Source organism: Melanostigma gelatinosum (genome assembly GCF_949748355.1).
Source record: "Melanostigma gelatinosum genome assembly, chromosome: 12".
Taxonomy (NCBI): domain Eukaryota; kingdom Metazoa; phylum Chordata; class Actinopteri; order Perciformes; family Zoarcidae; genus Melanostigma; species Melanostigma gelatinosum.
In genome coordinates, this window is record NC_136645.1 from 7,581,051 (window position 1) to 7,594,999 (window position 13,949).

General features: G+C 39.1%; 1 protein-coding gene and 1 long non-coding RNA gene across 2 annotated transcripts in view; both read left to right on the forward strand.

Annotated features, from left to right (window-relative positions):
• The window catches only part of grid1a (glutamate receptor, ionotropic, delta 1a), a gene marked incomplete at its 3' end in the record, with an annotated part of 183,464 nt that overhangs the window by 106,088 nt on the left and 63,427 nt on the right, over positions 1 to 13,949 (forward strand). The window lies entirely within an intron of this gene.
• Positions 3,608 to 5,544, forward strand: LOC306785620. Its single transcript, XR_013772437.1, has 4 exons — positions 3,608 to 4,021; positions 4,132 to 4,727; positions 4,817 to 5,093; positions 5,278 to 5,544. It is a non-coding gene; the product is annotated as an uncharacterized lncRNA (long non-coding RNA).

The window sequence follows — 13,949 nt, forward strand, 5'->3', positions numbered from 1 at the left end:
AATGTGAATTCCTGCACCTCTAATTCCATCACATTAGTCCTCACCGTCTCTCTCTGCGATTCATGCCCCCTACAGCTCATGCTCCAGTGACTCCTCTTCCTGACATCTTTCCCGAATTATATCGTTTACATTGGGCCTATATATTTTTACACTACGTTATTCATTGTTTTTATAAATGGCCCTAACTTGACTTCAAAGAAAAAAAAATGCTTTGTACCATTCAGACTACTTTTGCCATGTAGCTGTAGCTTAGCTTTCTGCAATTCTCTGGAGGGAAGCTTCATATAATGCAGAGTAGCTGGTATAGCTTAGTGCACTACACTTTCCAAGTCGATGGCACACCACTGCTAGTACCTTCAGGACTCTTTGAATTTTATAATTCCCTTCTCTTCTTCCATCTTTCTTGCCTCATTTGGTTATTCTTTCCTCCCCAGATTAAACACATGCCCTTTGCTTTACTGATACTAATTTATATTTCTTTAAAGGTTTCTTTGCCAACTCATCCACCTTCTCATTCCCCCTCACCGTACATTTTACCCGGCCTCCCTGATCTGCTATTCTTGTGACTGATTATTTGCTTTTACCACTAGCAAATACCAGTCTGTATCAAGCCACACAAGCATCCATGGAGCCATCGCCGGATAAACCACTGAAGGGCTTATGCGCAGATCAAACACTCAATGCAATGTCATTCCCTATCCGACCAAAGTTATCGCTCTGATACTTCTCCCAGCCCTCCAGCAACACTTCTTCTGTGGGTTAGAATCATTGTGTCCCTGAAATTGAGCCTAATAATTTGCCATCAGTTAATTCCGACTGCATTTTTCCTATTTCTACCTGGCAGGTGCTGGCATTGTTTTAGAAGCCCCACTGCACACTCTCAATGCCTGTGCCGGAATAACATCCAATTTCCTTATAAGAGCCGTGGCTGCTGATCCATACGCTATACTGCTGTAATCCAACACAGATCTTATCAAGGCCACATACATTAAGTCTCTTCCTGGTGAAAAAGTTGTTTTTATACGGAGAAACTACACCCTCAATCATGACCGCACTCCACTGTCTCATCATTTACTCATTGTACTTTCTTGATTGCATGCTCCATATTCCTTCATCTCTTCCACAAGGCCACATCATCCGCAAACAGGGACCTACATCCATCTGCTTTGAGAAGACGTCATTGATCATAACAATGTATATAGCTATTTGTCTCACTAGCAAGCTCTCTGTCTGGCTGACTGTCTGTTTTGCTTTCTATCCATCCATCTGCATTTTAAGGAATTTTCAATCAGTTTCCCGCTGGTGCGATACAGTTCGATTCATTGAATCAAATCCTATCAGAAACTCTTTATGTATAACATCTCAAGGCAGCACAGTGCACCATAGCCTTAAATTGCAAGTGCTGTGAGAGGGAACCCATGTCTAGCGAACGAGGGCTCGGTGTAACAAGGCACTGTTGGTGAGAGATAATGGATGGGAATACTAGTTCTCACAGAATCGTCTTTTTTTGGGCCTGCTAAATTAGGTGCTACTAAGTCTGCATCGTTGACATTTGTGCTTGTTTAACTCTGCACTCGTTAAATTAAGGAATGTAGCGGCTAATTAGGATCCTCATCACAGAACAGTCAAAATACCCATGGTGCCTGTCTGGAAGCAGTACTAGAGCGACCCACACCACTGCCTAGAGAGAAGCGTGCCGTCTGTAAATTAGTGTAGGCACATCATATTTAAAGAGATAGTGATGATGTTAAATTTCAACTTCATACATACGAGTAGGGAGACGCCGCTTCAGCGGGTCATTCAGTTGTATTCTGATTAGGTATTTGTGCGTGGTAATGAGTACTTTACATTTATCAGAGGTAGCGTATTCATTAGTGTTTACTGTCTTAAACTTCAGTTGAATTGTGCGTGAAAAAAAGAACATTTGGTTTGCAACACTGAATTTATTCAGCCAGGGCTGACATGCTGCTTGATACAAGTTGATTGAAATTCAGGTTTGAAAATGTTTCAGCATTTTTCTGTTGGCAGCAAAGTTTGACTCGTTTATTGAAGTCAAAAACAAAGGCATTTACTTATAAGGTGAACAAAAATATCCAGAATGGATTGTCAGGTAGTTTGATGTTTTTTTTCTTTTACGATCCATTGGTGGATTTCAAAATTGAAATGTACTGAATATACGGTGAGTTACAGTTTTTCTATATTTAGAAAAGGGAAATACAAATGAATTATACAGGGCAACGTATTTTATCCATTTATAAATACAGGATATATTGCATTGCAAGCTGTTCAGAAACTACTTATTTGTTCCTACTGTACTCCTCCCATCACCTCTTCTATCACTAAACCTTCATAAGCAAAGATAGGTTTTGATCATCACACCACTTCCAACTCATGCTGTCGGATCAGTGATCATCAAAGCGCAGAAATGAGATGATGTAACTTAAATCACAGCACAGGAGCTCAGGTCAGGTTCTCAGTGTGATCTTGTCAATGCCCTCCTGTGTTCTCTTTCCAGCTCTCTGCATGTGTTTAGCATGAAAACATTGTGACACCGCCTTCAAGTTCCTTTTGTGATATTTGTCACATTCTTGGGCAATTATGAAGGTAGATTTGTGTCTTTATTTTTCAAAAGCAAAAAAAAGTTTCAAAAGCAAAAGAAAGTTTCAAAAGCAAAAATAAAAGTTTCAAAAGCAAAAATAAAAGTTTTAAAAGCAAAAAAAAAAGTTTCAAAAGCAAAAAAAAAAGTTTTAAAAGCAAATATATAAACTGAGAATAATTTATTTGTTAAAAAAATAAAAGCTTTGGTTTTGAATCCAAAAGTTTTGAATCCAAAAGTTTTGAAACTAAAAGTTTTGAAACTAAAAGTTTTGAAACTCAAAGTTTTGAAACTCAAAGTTTTGAAGCCAAAAGCTTTGGAACCAAAAGTTTTGAAGTCAAAAGTTTTGAAGCCAAAAGCTGAGTTGGGTGTAGTGGGCGGGGCATACGCTGCTGAATGTATCAGGAGTTTCTATTGGTCCGTTTGACTTGCGTCTCGTATCTGCATCATCTACACAAACGGGAGGTTACGTGACATGGAGGTAAGTTGACTGCTCTGTTTTGTCAAAAGTATTGTAAATATAGCAGCACTTCACTTTGTTCTCATGTTGTTCGTGTCGTGGAGTCTCTTTGTAAGAACGACATGGAGGGCTGCTGTGTTGACATGTAGCCCCACTGTGGGCGAACGTTACATGCACCTGAGGCATCTATGTTAGCTAAGGTTAGCTACACATGTATGACACAATTTAAAACAAATCCTATGAGCTTGGTTCTGTCTGACCGAGGTAGGTACAGATGACGACACTGTATCTAAAAACGACATGCGTCTTATGACTACACTGGTCAGACACCGAAGAAAACCTTTACTACTTCTGCCACCTCTGCTTGAAACGTCCCTTATTTGTTCAAACGCACCACCTTGTCGCGGAAGCTGTGCAGTACACACACATACATGATAGTCGATAAATTGGCAATTATGAACGCAGGCTCTGGGAAAATACTTTAAATCAGTGTATTTTAGATCACATATATGCCTCGCATGGAAATTAACATGCATGTGCTACAACTCTATTATTTTTATTCATAGGTTCTTGTGTGTGCTAACAAGTACGAATCATGTAACAGTAAAAGGTACCCAAAATATTCAACACTATTGTAAGTAACATTATCAGTTGACCCCATACAAAGGCTTGTATCATTTGATACTTGATAATTAACAAAATTGTACCACTTGTGCCTTTATAATAAGCTCCAGAGAGTAAAATAGTGACACAAAACGCATTCAACTTACATTTAAACATGTCTGTGTGTTATGGAGGGGTTCTGTATATTTGTTAAATCATTCCATTGTTTAGTTTGTTGGCAATGACTGGCTTTTCTTGTTATACGATATGACTATATGGTCTGTGTATTTATAATAATCCAGTGTGGTCATAATTCCCTTTTCTACAGAATGGAACCTCTTCCACAAATAGCTTTTGTTCAGGTATGTTGACCTCTCTTCTCAAAATGTAATTCATCTGTATATACACATATAAACATGTTTTGATACCACTGCTCTAATAAATTTCTATTTTGCTAAATTCCCTCTTACAGGAATCCATTAGCAGGCGGCTTTTATGCAGGGTCAGGGATCGGCTTTCTGCAGTAATCACAAGGGAGCCAATTGATTTTGATTACCTGCACATGGTTATCTCTCAGGAATTGCAGTTTCTTCGATGGATATTCCTCAGTGTGTAGTAGATGGTTTACAAAATCTAAGTGAAGTGATCAAGTCTCACATTTCAAACAGCACTGTTGCTCCATTACTTGACAGTGTAGCTGTAGTTGAATGGAATGGTACTGTGGGTCGACCAAAATTTAGCATTAATACCCTAGTCCTTGAAAATCTTCTCAGCATGAACCTACCAATGACCACTCTGGCTACTGCCCATGGCATTTCAAGATCCACACTTTACAGGAGGATGAGGGAGCATAATCTCTCAGTCAGAAACACCTACTCTGATATATCAGACATTGTACTTGATCAAAAGGTGAGATCTATCAAAGCCAGAATGCCTGATGCAGGATATCGGCTTGTAAAAGGGTCTCTACTGGCTATGGGATATCGTGTCACATGCGAGATGCATGTTTACTGTGAGAGGAACCGGTCGTGGCAGCTTTATTGCTGGCAAAAGTGTCCACAACCAAAGGTAAAAATTGTATGTATTACTATAAATGTTTACATTATATAAAACATGAATATCAAATGTAGCCACTTCATCATGTAATTTGCTTCCAGAGTGGAACGCCTTTGGAGAGATGTTTGGAATGCTGTAACATCTCAGTACTACAACTTGCTTCACATCTTAGAGGAAGATGGCTTCATTGACCTTTCAAATGCGGTTCACCTCTTCTGTGTGGGGTACGTCTTCATTCCCCGTCTACAACAAGATCTGCAAAATTTTGTGGAGACCTGGAATTACCACCCCTTAAGCACAGAGGGAAACTTGTCCCCGAATCAGCTTTGGAGGATTGGAACGCTACAAGTACCTGTGCCAGAGCCAGATCTGCAGGAGGTACTGTGTGTACTATACATTTAGCACAAGAACAAAGAAATGCAATTTAAAGTATGGTATTCATTAATTTGCTATATCACTCGAACCTAAATTAATAAATATTAACATTAGATCGTCTACAGTATGTGTATAAACGAGGCAATGGCTATATTCGTAATTAATGTATGTGTTTGGTCCATCTCAGATCCTGCAAGCAGAACACTTGCATGATGAGGAACCTGATCCAGAGCATGGGGTCACTGTAGCAGAGATGCCGTGCCCCTTGTCAGCTGAAGGTCTTGCTGCAGTGCAGCAAGTAAACCCCACCGTCGAGTCCTCTTCTTTTGGACGGGACATCTATATGCATGTCCTTCAACTGGCCTCATTTTTTGGATGAAGTTTGATTGATATACTTGATGCACATCTCATGTGCTTATTCTAAAACCAGTATGCACGTTTAACTGATCACAAATAAAGCACAGTAAATAGATACGTATGTGTTTATTTTGCTCACTCACATTATACCAAGGTGGTATAAATAGCTGCAGTATAAAATGATTCTGGAACATTTTGTTTGTTTCACTAAAGAATAGAAAACATAAAGAACAAGCACAAGTGAAACACAACACAGAACCATGCTCTTGCCAACAACTATTGAACACATTTATCACACTCTATCAAATCCTGCACCATACTTAATGGCAGTTTGCAGGAGTGTTTTAAAAGATTCATAATCTTTAATGTGGGCTACTGGGAATGTGATGGTGTCTGTGCAAGCACTGACACTTGGGTAACACACAGTGTGGTTAGGCATGGCGTTCAGACACCAATGATCAAATTTCACTGTGAGTTTGAATGTTTGCCGATCTTCCAAAAGCAGATGTCTGTGAGCTTGACCAGTCATCCACTGCATGACTGAGGATACAGTCAAAGCCTCTCCTGCAGTGTCGCCATCAGTTTGTGCATCTTGAAGAGAAATACAAAGTGTAGACCAGAATAAATCTCTCCAGTCATTTTATATGCAAACAGTTAAATATGATGCTCATTAAGACAGTTCTATGGTATAGAATTTAACGTGATTGTGGTTGATATCAAATGACTTGCGACCAGAGATGTCTTTAGCTAACTAGTTAAGAGTTTTAAGGATTTAATGGCTCATTTCAACATTAGCTTATCTTCATCAAGTTTAATACAAGACAGTAACATGGTTGTAACCTCGTCATCTGTACCTACCTCGGTCAGAGAGAACCAAGCTCATAGGATTTGTTTTAAATTGTGTCATACATGTGTAGCTAACCTTAGCTAACATAGATGCCTCAGGTGCATGTAACGTTCGCCCACAGTGGGGCTACATGTCAACACAGCAGCCCTCCATGTCGTTCTTAAAAAGAGACTCCACGACACGAACAACATGAGAACAAAGTGAAGTGCTGCTATATTTACAATAATTTTGACAAAACAGAGCAGTCAACTTACCTCCATGTCACGTAACCTCCCGTTTGTGTAGATGATGCAGATACGAGACGCAAGTCAAACGGACCAATAGAAACTCCTGATACATTCAGCAGCGTATGCCCCGCCCACTACACCCAACTCAGCTTTTGGCTTCAAAACTTTTGACTTCAAAACTTTTGGTTCCAAAGCTTTTGGCTTCAAAACTTTGAGTTTCAAAACTTTGAGTTTCAAAACTTTTAGTTTCAAAACTTTTAGTTTCAAAACTTTTGGATTCAAAACTTTTGGATTCAAAACCAAAGCTTTTATTTTTTTAACAAATAAATTATTCTCAGTTTATATATTTGCTTTTAAAACTTTTTTTTTTGCTTTTGAAACTTTTTTTTTTGCTTTTAAAACTTTTATTTTTGCTTTTGAAACTTTTATTTTTGCTTTTGAAACTTTCTTTTGCTTTTGAAACTTTTTTTTGCTTTTGAAAAATAAAGACACAAATCTACCTTCATAGGCAATCCCCAGTGGTGGTAGTGCAGAGCTTTTGGTTTAGGTTTGTCAGAAATGCCTAAATTGTAATTATGTTATGTCTTACTTGCAGATTTTACACAGATAATTATTTAGTTTCATTAACGGCTATGTGTATCCGGGTTTACCTGGACCAGGTGTTGCCTCCTGTCGTGGTTGTGTCATACATTGAATGTGCTGTAATTACATTGAATGTGTTGTAATTCACTATCCTGTTCTACACATGACATCATTGCACTTCTGTCCATCCTGGGGGAGGGATCCCTCCTCTATTGCTCTCACACAGGTTTCTTCCTCTTTCCTCCCCGTTAAAGGGGTTTTTTGGGAGTTTTTCCTGTTCTGATGTGAGGGTCCCGGGACAAGAGGATGTCAAATGTGTACATATTGTAAAGCCCTCTGAGGCAAATTTGTAATTTGTGATTTTGGGCTATACAAAAATAAATTGAATTGAATTGAATAACTAATGATCATTTTCATCATTGATAAATGATGATCATTTTCTAGATTAATAGTTTGGTCCTCAAGACTTCCAAACCAATTGTCCAAAACTTAAAGATATTAGTTTCACAATCATATTAGACAAAGAAAACTGTTTCAGAGCGGGGAAATAGTGAATTTCTGTCATTTATGCCTCAAAAATGTCTTTTTTTGTTCACTTATCAACTCATTAATTCAGCTCAAGTTTCATGGGAAAATTAAAAGACCAGACGAACTGAGCAGCTTACCCGCCATACTGTATATGAGTCAGTGCAAGTGCCTTAAGCCAATCGACAAATGATGATAAAGTAAGCTGCTTCGTAGCACCAGGCAGCGCTACTGTCATATTATCAAAATCCATGTCAACTGTCTCAAGTTTGATAACATTTTGTGGCATGTAAATCATTTGTGTTACAACAAAAGGAAAAAACAGTCAGACTATATCGGAAACGTAGCTGTTATCCTCAGTAATAAACCAGATCAGAAAACTATATATATATGAGATATTACCTGCAACATATCATTATTCTACAGTTGTTTGATTTTAAATTACAAAAAGATGGCTGCAAGATACATTGAGCCGGTTTATTAAGTACTGTGATGCTTTTATCATATCAGACAATACAACATGCATAAATAAAACAAATTATTCATTGTCTGATGCACTAAAAGTCTGATGGTGAGACGTTATGTTTAACCATCAAATAGCAGTTACAGTACATTGATTTATTGGATGAGAATCTTGTCCGCACTGCCAAGGCCTGTGTTTTTTTTTCCTCAGTCATAATCCGATTTACTGATTGACTACGAGACACTGCTGATCTGTGATCAGAGCGCTCAGTCTCTGTAGTATGATATCACTGCCTATAGAACGATGGGAGCATTTGATTCTTTCAGAGATCAGAAAGATCATCTCATTCAATTATTTTTTTAAATCAGATATTTCAAACCCATACCAAAATGAAAGAATGTCTGAATGAACATGTTGAAAAAGGACATTTCATTTACAGATTCAAATGGCGCATTATTGCCATACCGAGGCCATCTGTATCAAACACGTAAAGTAGCAGAGGACTGATTGATTTCTGGATTTGGTGTGATAAGGCTGTGTTTTGCTGGACTGTCATCAATTTGCTGAGGGTGCATTCTAGTCTGCAAAAGCAGATGCTAGTAAAGATAGAGCACCTTCTTTCACATAGCCTCCGGCATCACACTGTAGCACTACGTACGAAAACCTCATTATCTATATTACACTTTACAGACAACTATTATTGTAGTCTATCATATTTCTTTAATCCTTTTGCTTTTGGATTGCGAGAGCAACACCAGGATCTCCAGACATCTCAAGCAGCTGCCCTCCTTGACCCCGGGGGCAACGTATAGCTCGTCATAATGAAGTGTGTCAGCGAAGCTTATTCATTCCAGTCTCCGTTAATGCATCACTTGCATAAAAAGCACATTATATAAACAACCTCTAAGGCTTCACTTCTTCTGGTTCCATTTGTCATTCTACATTTTCAACACATAATGTGATTATCTGTTGTGAGGGAGCGTGCTCCATAATAAAAGTAACAGAAATAACCTTATTTTTGTCCTGTAGAAAGCCGACTTTGTATTACGACTGCAAAACATCCTTATTTGCGTTTACCTTTTGGGCCTTCAGGCTATAAGAGAGAACACAATTATATGAATATCCTATAACAGCCTATTGTTAACCAAAAGACCCTCTATGCGTTCTTCTTTCCCTTGGTTCTGTCCCTTGGTTTTGTCATCGAGAACAGTCCCTCTGTTGCAGATTTCAGCATTGCTCTCTGACTGCGCTGTAGGGTAGGCTAATGCCTCTGCTTTTTTATTTGAAAAGGACAAAATACACCCAGTGTATGTCAAGGCCACACAAGTTCATCCCTCCCACTGAAAAATAAACTTCTTGATGGCAACTCTTCTTGCTTTGCAGTCAAGGACCATGTAGCCTCTTGTACATTTGTGGGCACTCTTCTGAACCCGAGTGTCCAGATATCAAATTAAACTTTCAAACAACTGTTGGCTGTTGTCTTGTGGCTGCATTTAAATGACATCGACTGAATCCGCAGTTGTGGGTTTGGTTCCTGCGGTGAATCAAAAGATTACATTGGACCATGACCAGACACAGCGTTCAGTGGAATTGTCATGCAATGCTTTGTATTAAATCAGATACAACGTGCCTTTCTATCCGGGAAACACCTGCTGAAATGACTCGACAACTATGGGATGGATTGGCATGGAATTTTGCCATTAATGCTGACTTTGGTGATCCCCTGACTTTTCCTCTACACCACCGTGAGGTTTACATTTGTTGCTTTTAGTGAAATGTCTATGAGATGGGTTGCCATGACATTTTGTTCATGCATTCATGTCCCCCTCAGGATGAATAGTAACAACAAAGACCATCATCAGCTCAACATTTTCATTTGTCTAATGCTGTGGTTTAAGACTAAATATCTGCAAAACCAATGACTTTCCCACCAGTCTCTCACCAGAACTGGCACCCTATGTCAGCTGGTAACATTGCAAATATTACATCTGCATGACATCAGCTTGTTTGCAGTGTCACAGTGAGCGTGTAGGCATGCTAACATTAGCATTTAGTGCAAAGCACCACTGTGCCCAAGTACAGCCTCATAGAGCTGCATGGGTGTAGACCCGTAGTTTTAAAGGTTTGCAATATATTATCTGCATGCATTTGTAAATGTCATTTAAGATGTGCTTTCACTGTGCTCACACTTGTTTGTGTGTGTATGTAAAAAGGAAGCCAGCTATTGATTCTGTGTGGGAGGGTGGACAGTGGGCATCTGCAAACAGAAGCTTCTGTAGAATTCCCTTCTCATCTTATAACAAAGAGAACATAAGAGGCAACTGGAAATTGGAAATCTTAAAGAAGGGTCAATTTTCTTGAACATCAGTAGGCTCCCTGGCAGGTTTATCTCAGTTAGCCTGCATGTAGTAATGGCTATGGAGCAGCTACATCCGTCTCTGCCCGCCCTGTGGCGACTGGCTGTCTGCTAGAGGAGGAGAGAATTAGGCTGGGATTAGGTGTGAGATTGATTGAGTTGCTTTCGGTCCCATGTAGGAGTTTGTTCCTAATGTAGGAAGTGCATTTTTAGCACAGGCAGGACAAACACAAAGGACATCTCCTGCAGAGTTTGAGGCAAGTCTGTAATGTGTAATGTTAGGGTTAGTGAAAGATCTGAGAAAACGAAGCAAGCCTTTTGAGAGCAGTGAAGAGACTTCTGTGTAATGGCATAGTCTTTCTTATTGTATTACTTCATTTCATCAAAATGAATGCTACATTTAGGCCATAAGGTCTTTAACACTGCCAACTAACTTGCCAGGTAATTTCACAGGGATTGATCGCACAGGTGACCTTCAGTTAATTGGCTCTCATAAGAATAGAGAGAAGGAAGGTTTAAAGGGAAAGGACAATAAAGGATAGGTGCATAAAGGAAGAGAAACTGTTCAAATATGGAGAGTATTTCAGGTGCGTTGTGCATTATATACAGTATATGCATACCATTATAGTCCTATACCTGATAGCTGTATTAAATGAGAAAAGGCAATTACTATGACATTTGAAAATGATACAGATAATGTGTGTGTATATGTATATATATATATATAAGTACATAGCTCTATTTTTCTCCTCACTAACATGTTGATTACCAGCTGGAAATAGAGAAATAAATCCTGCATGCATGGCGACACAGAAAGGGACTTAACCTTTTTGTTAAAGGGTAAATAATTGGTAAGACCTAATTTGCATAGTTCTGTGTTGATGCTCAACAATTCAGTGACAAAAGTAGAAAATGTCTCGGGCCAATTTTCTGATTCTCAACAGATTATTTGAACAGATCATTTTTTTTATTCCTGCCTTATTTCCATTTTCTATTATTATGTTTTTAATCATTCAATTTGTTGCATTCCGGTCTGACTGTCTCCCTTCGAAGCACACAGCATACCAAAGGTATGCCACCCAGACTTAGTAGCAAAGTAGGGCAATTCATTTTATTCTATACTCAAACTCGCATGGCGGCGTTTTAACCCAGGAATCCAATCACTAGGCAGTATCTTTGAAGCCATTCACCAGGCCTGGACTGAGAGAATAATTGAGTCCGGGACTGTAACTCCAGCCGCTCTGCACATTCAGAACGGACTGCTTAAAGTGGAACCATTTTGTTGACGGTGCTTTCCTTAATTTTTCATAGTCTTTGACTGACAAAAGGAAAAGTGCAATTGTAAACATCTGTTTTTTTTGCCGGATGAATGGACCACGGTTAACTGACAATAATAGAAGTACACCTCCTCTGTCCAAACAATGCATAACAATGTTGAAAGCTTAGTAGCGATCGTTTTACTTTCAACAGGCTCAACTAAAACCACAGTAAATGTTTGGAAAATCAATGTCCTCGCTCAATAAAGCAGAAAAACAAATTGTTATCTGCAAAGTTTTGCAATAGCAGAGAGTTTTTCCTCTGCAAGGTGTTTGTTTTCTTTGTCTCCAGAGCCAAGTTCATAATGCACAAAGTACACATTCAGACCTACAGACAAAGACGGACTGTGTATGCCGCCATATCCTCATCCACACCAAAATGGCCTGTCTTCTGACAGATAATAATTACCTGCTGTATGGATTTGATGTTTAGACCTTGTATCAATGCCATAGTTGACTCAGTGCCTAAAAAACCTTTAACTATGTTTTAGTTTATAGACCTGCAGTCAGTAAAAGAAGGGTGGATTCACTCACTTTCTGCTTTTTCTCTGTGTCGCTTTAATTGCTCTTGTGGCAGTGCACGACACACTCGGATACATTTCAGATTTGCAAAAAAAAAAAAACCTAAATTGCATATAATTAACTGATGTTATTGTTGCCAGCAAGACTCATCTCGGTTTTGAGTAAACACAGGCTGGTAGCGTAGCCATTTCTCAGGGCTTTTCCACTTGCATTGCAACGCAGCTTGAAAACCAGCTCAGTGAAAACCTCTGAGTCCTTTGATCATGAGATGCTCATTTCTGCATCGCTCCAATCCAAGAGGAAGTCCCACTTTAGTTACAACTGGAGTAAGATAGAGCTGAATAGGATGTTAGTGCAACATCATATGGTATTTCTTAGTCCCCCCCTATCTATCTTTCTTGTACTTCCAAAACAGATACTGTTCAAGCAAAAGATAGGTAAGAGAATACTGAGTGAGTGAGCAGGATGCTGATCCATAAGGGGCAAAAAAGGGTTGCGTTTTGATATCTACCACTTTCAGAAGCAGATTTGTGTTCAGAAATGACGCCTGGGTGAACGTGTCCAGAAATCAGACCTTTAATTCCCCGTTAATCCTCTTTTCTGCAGCCCCTTCCATGGCTGACACGGTTGCCTCGTGGAAAAGCCTGCTCCGCGCTTGGAACGCTGCCTTTGAAGTCTGATACTTCTATCGGGGTCCTAGAGATATCGCGTGAAAGTTTTCCCTCGACACCTCATTGGATTAAAAACTGTTTGTTACAGTAGGTTTCTTCTATTTCCCATTTGGGAGATGTAAGGTTTTCAGTCAACAGCAACCTCACTCTTTTATGACTACTGAATATAGTTTGTGTCTTTTGAGCAGTTCTTTAGATCTCTCATTGTGTTTATTCAATCTAAACAGCACTGTTCAAGGTATTAGTAAGGCCCTGCTACGTAGATTAATGTTGCATTGCGTGTGTGTAGGTTCATCCATTCATGCAGGTTGTACAACCTTCATTCATGTCAGGACTCTCAAAGACATCATGGTGTGATAATGATGTTGACGAAGCCTCTTGGATGAGTTATAAACGTCTTTAACTCCACAACTTGTTTATTTGTGTCCATGAGTTCATCATGTGTTTGCTTAGTCAGTCTTCACACATATACACGGTTCACACTGAAGAACACGTTAAATATGAAATCAGATTATACGTTTAGTGTATAGTCGATATCACCATATGTTACTGCAGCTAAAAATTGTATGTAGAAAATATTGTAGCCAAAATTAATTGCAATGGGCCAGCCGTGGGACGGGAGGGAAGGAGCTATGATTAACTTACAAACTGTGTTTGTGCTGTAACAAAGGGAGGGATTACACAGAGGTTCAGCTTTTGCCCGTTGTATTCAAAGCAACACCACCAAGAATAACTGTTTCAATTTGGAGATAAAGAATACAAAGAGGTGTGTGTGCCTGGCAGCGAAAGAGTTCTCAAAGAGGGCTGCAGTAAGAGTTTGCTTCAAAAATGATGAATGATTTAATTTCATGTTTTGTTTTGCCCTTTAACATTTCTATTCAGTGAGAATGTTTGTTACCCCCCCAAAATAAATTGCAATACAACAATGGCAGGGGAAATCGAATGTTGCATCGAATTCTTTATGATTTTCTTCATATGGTACTTGGTCATAGT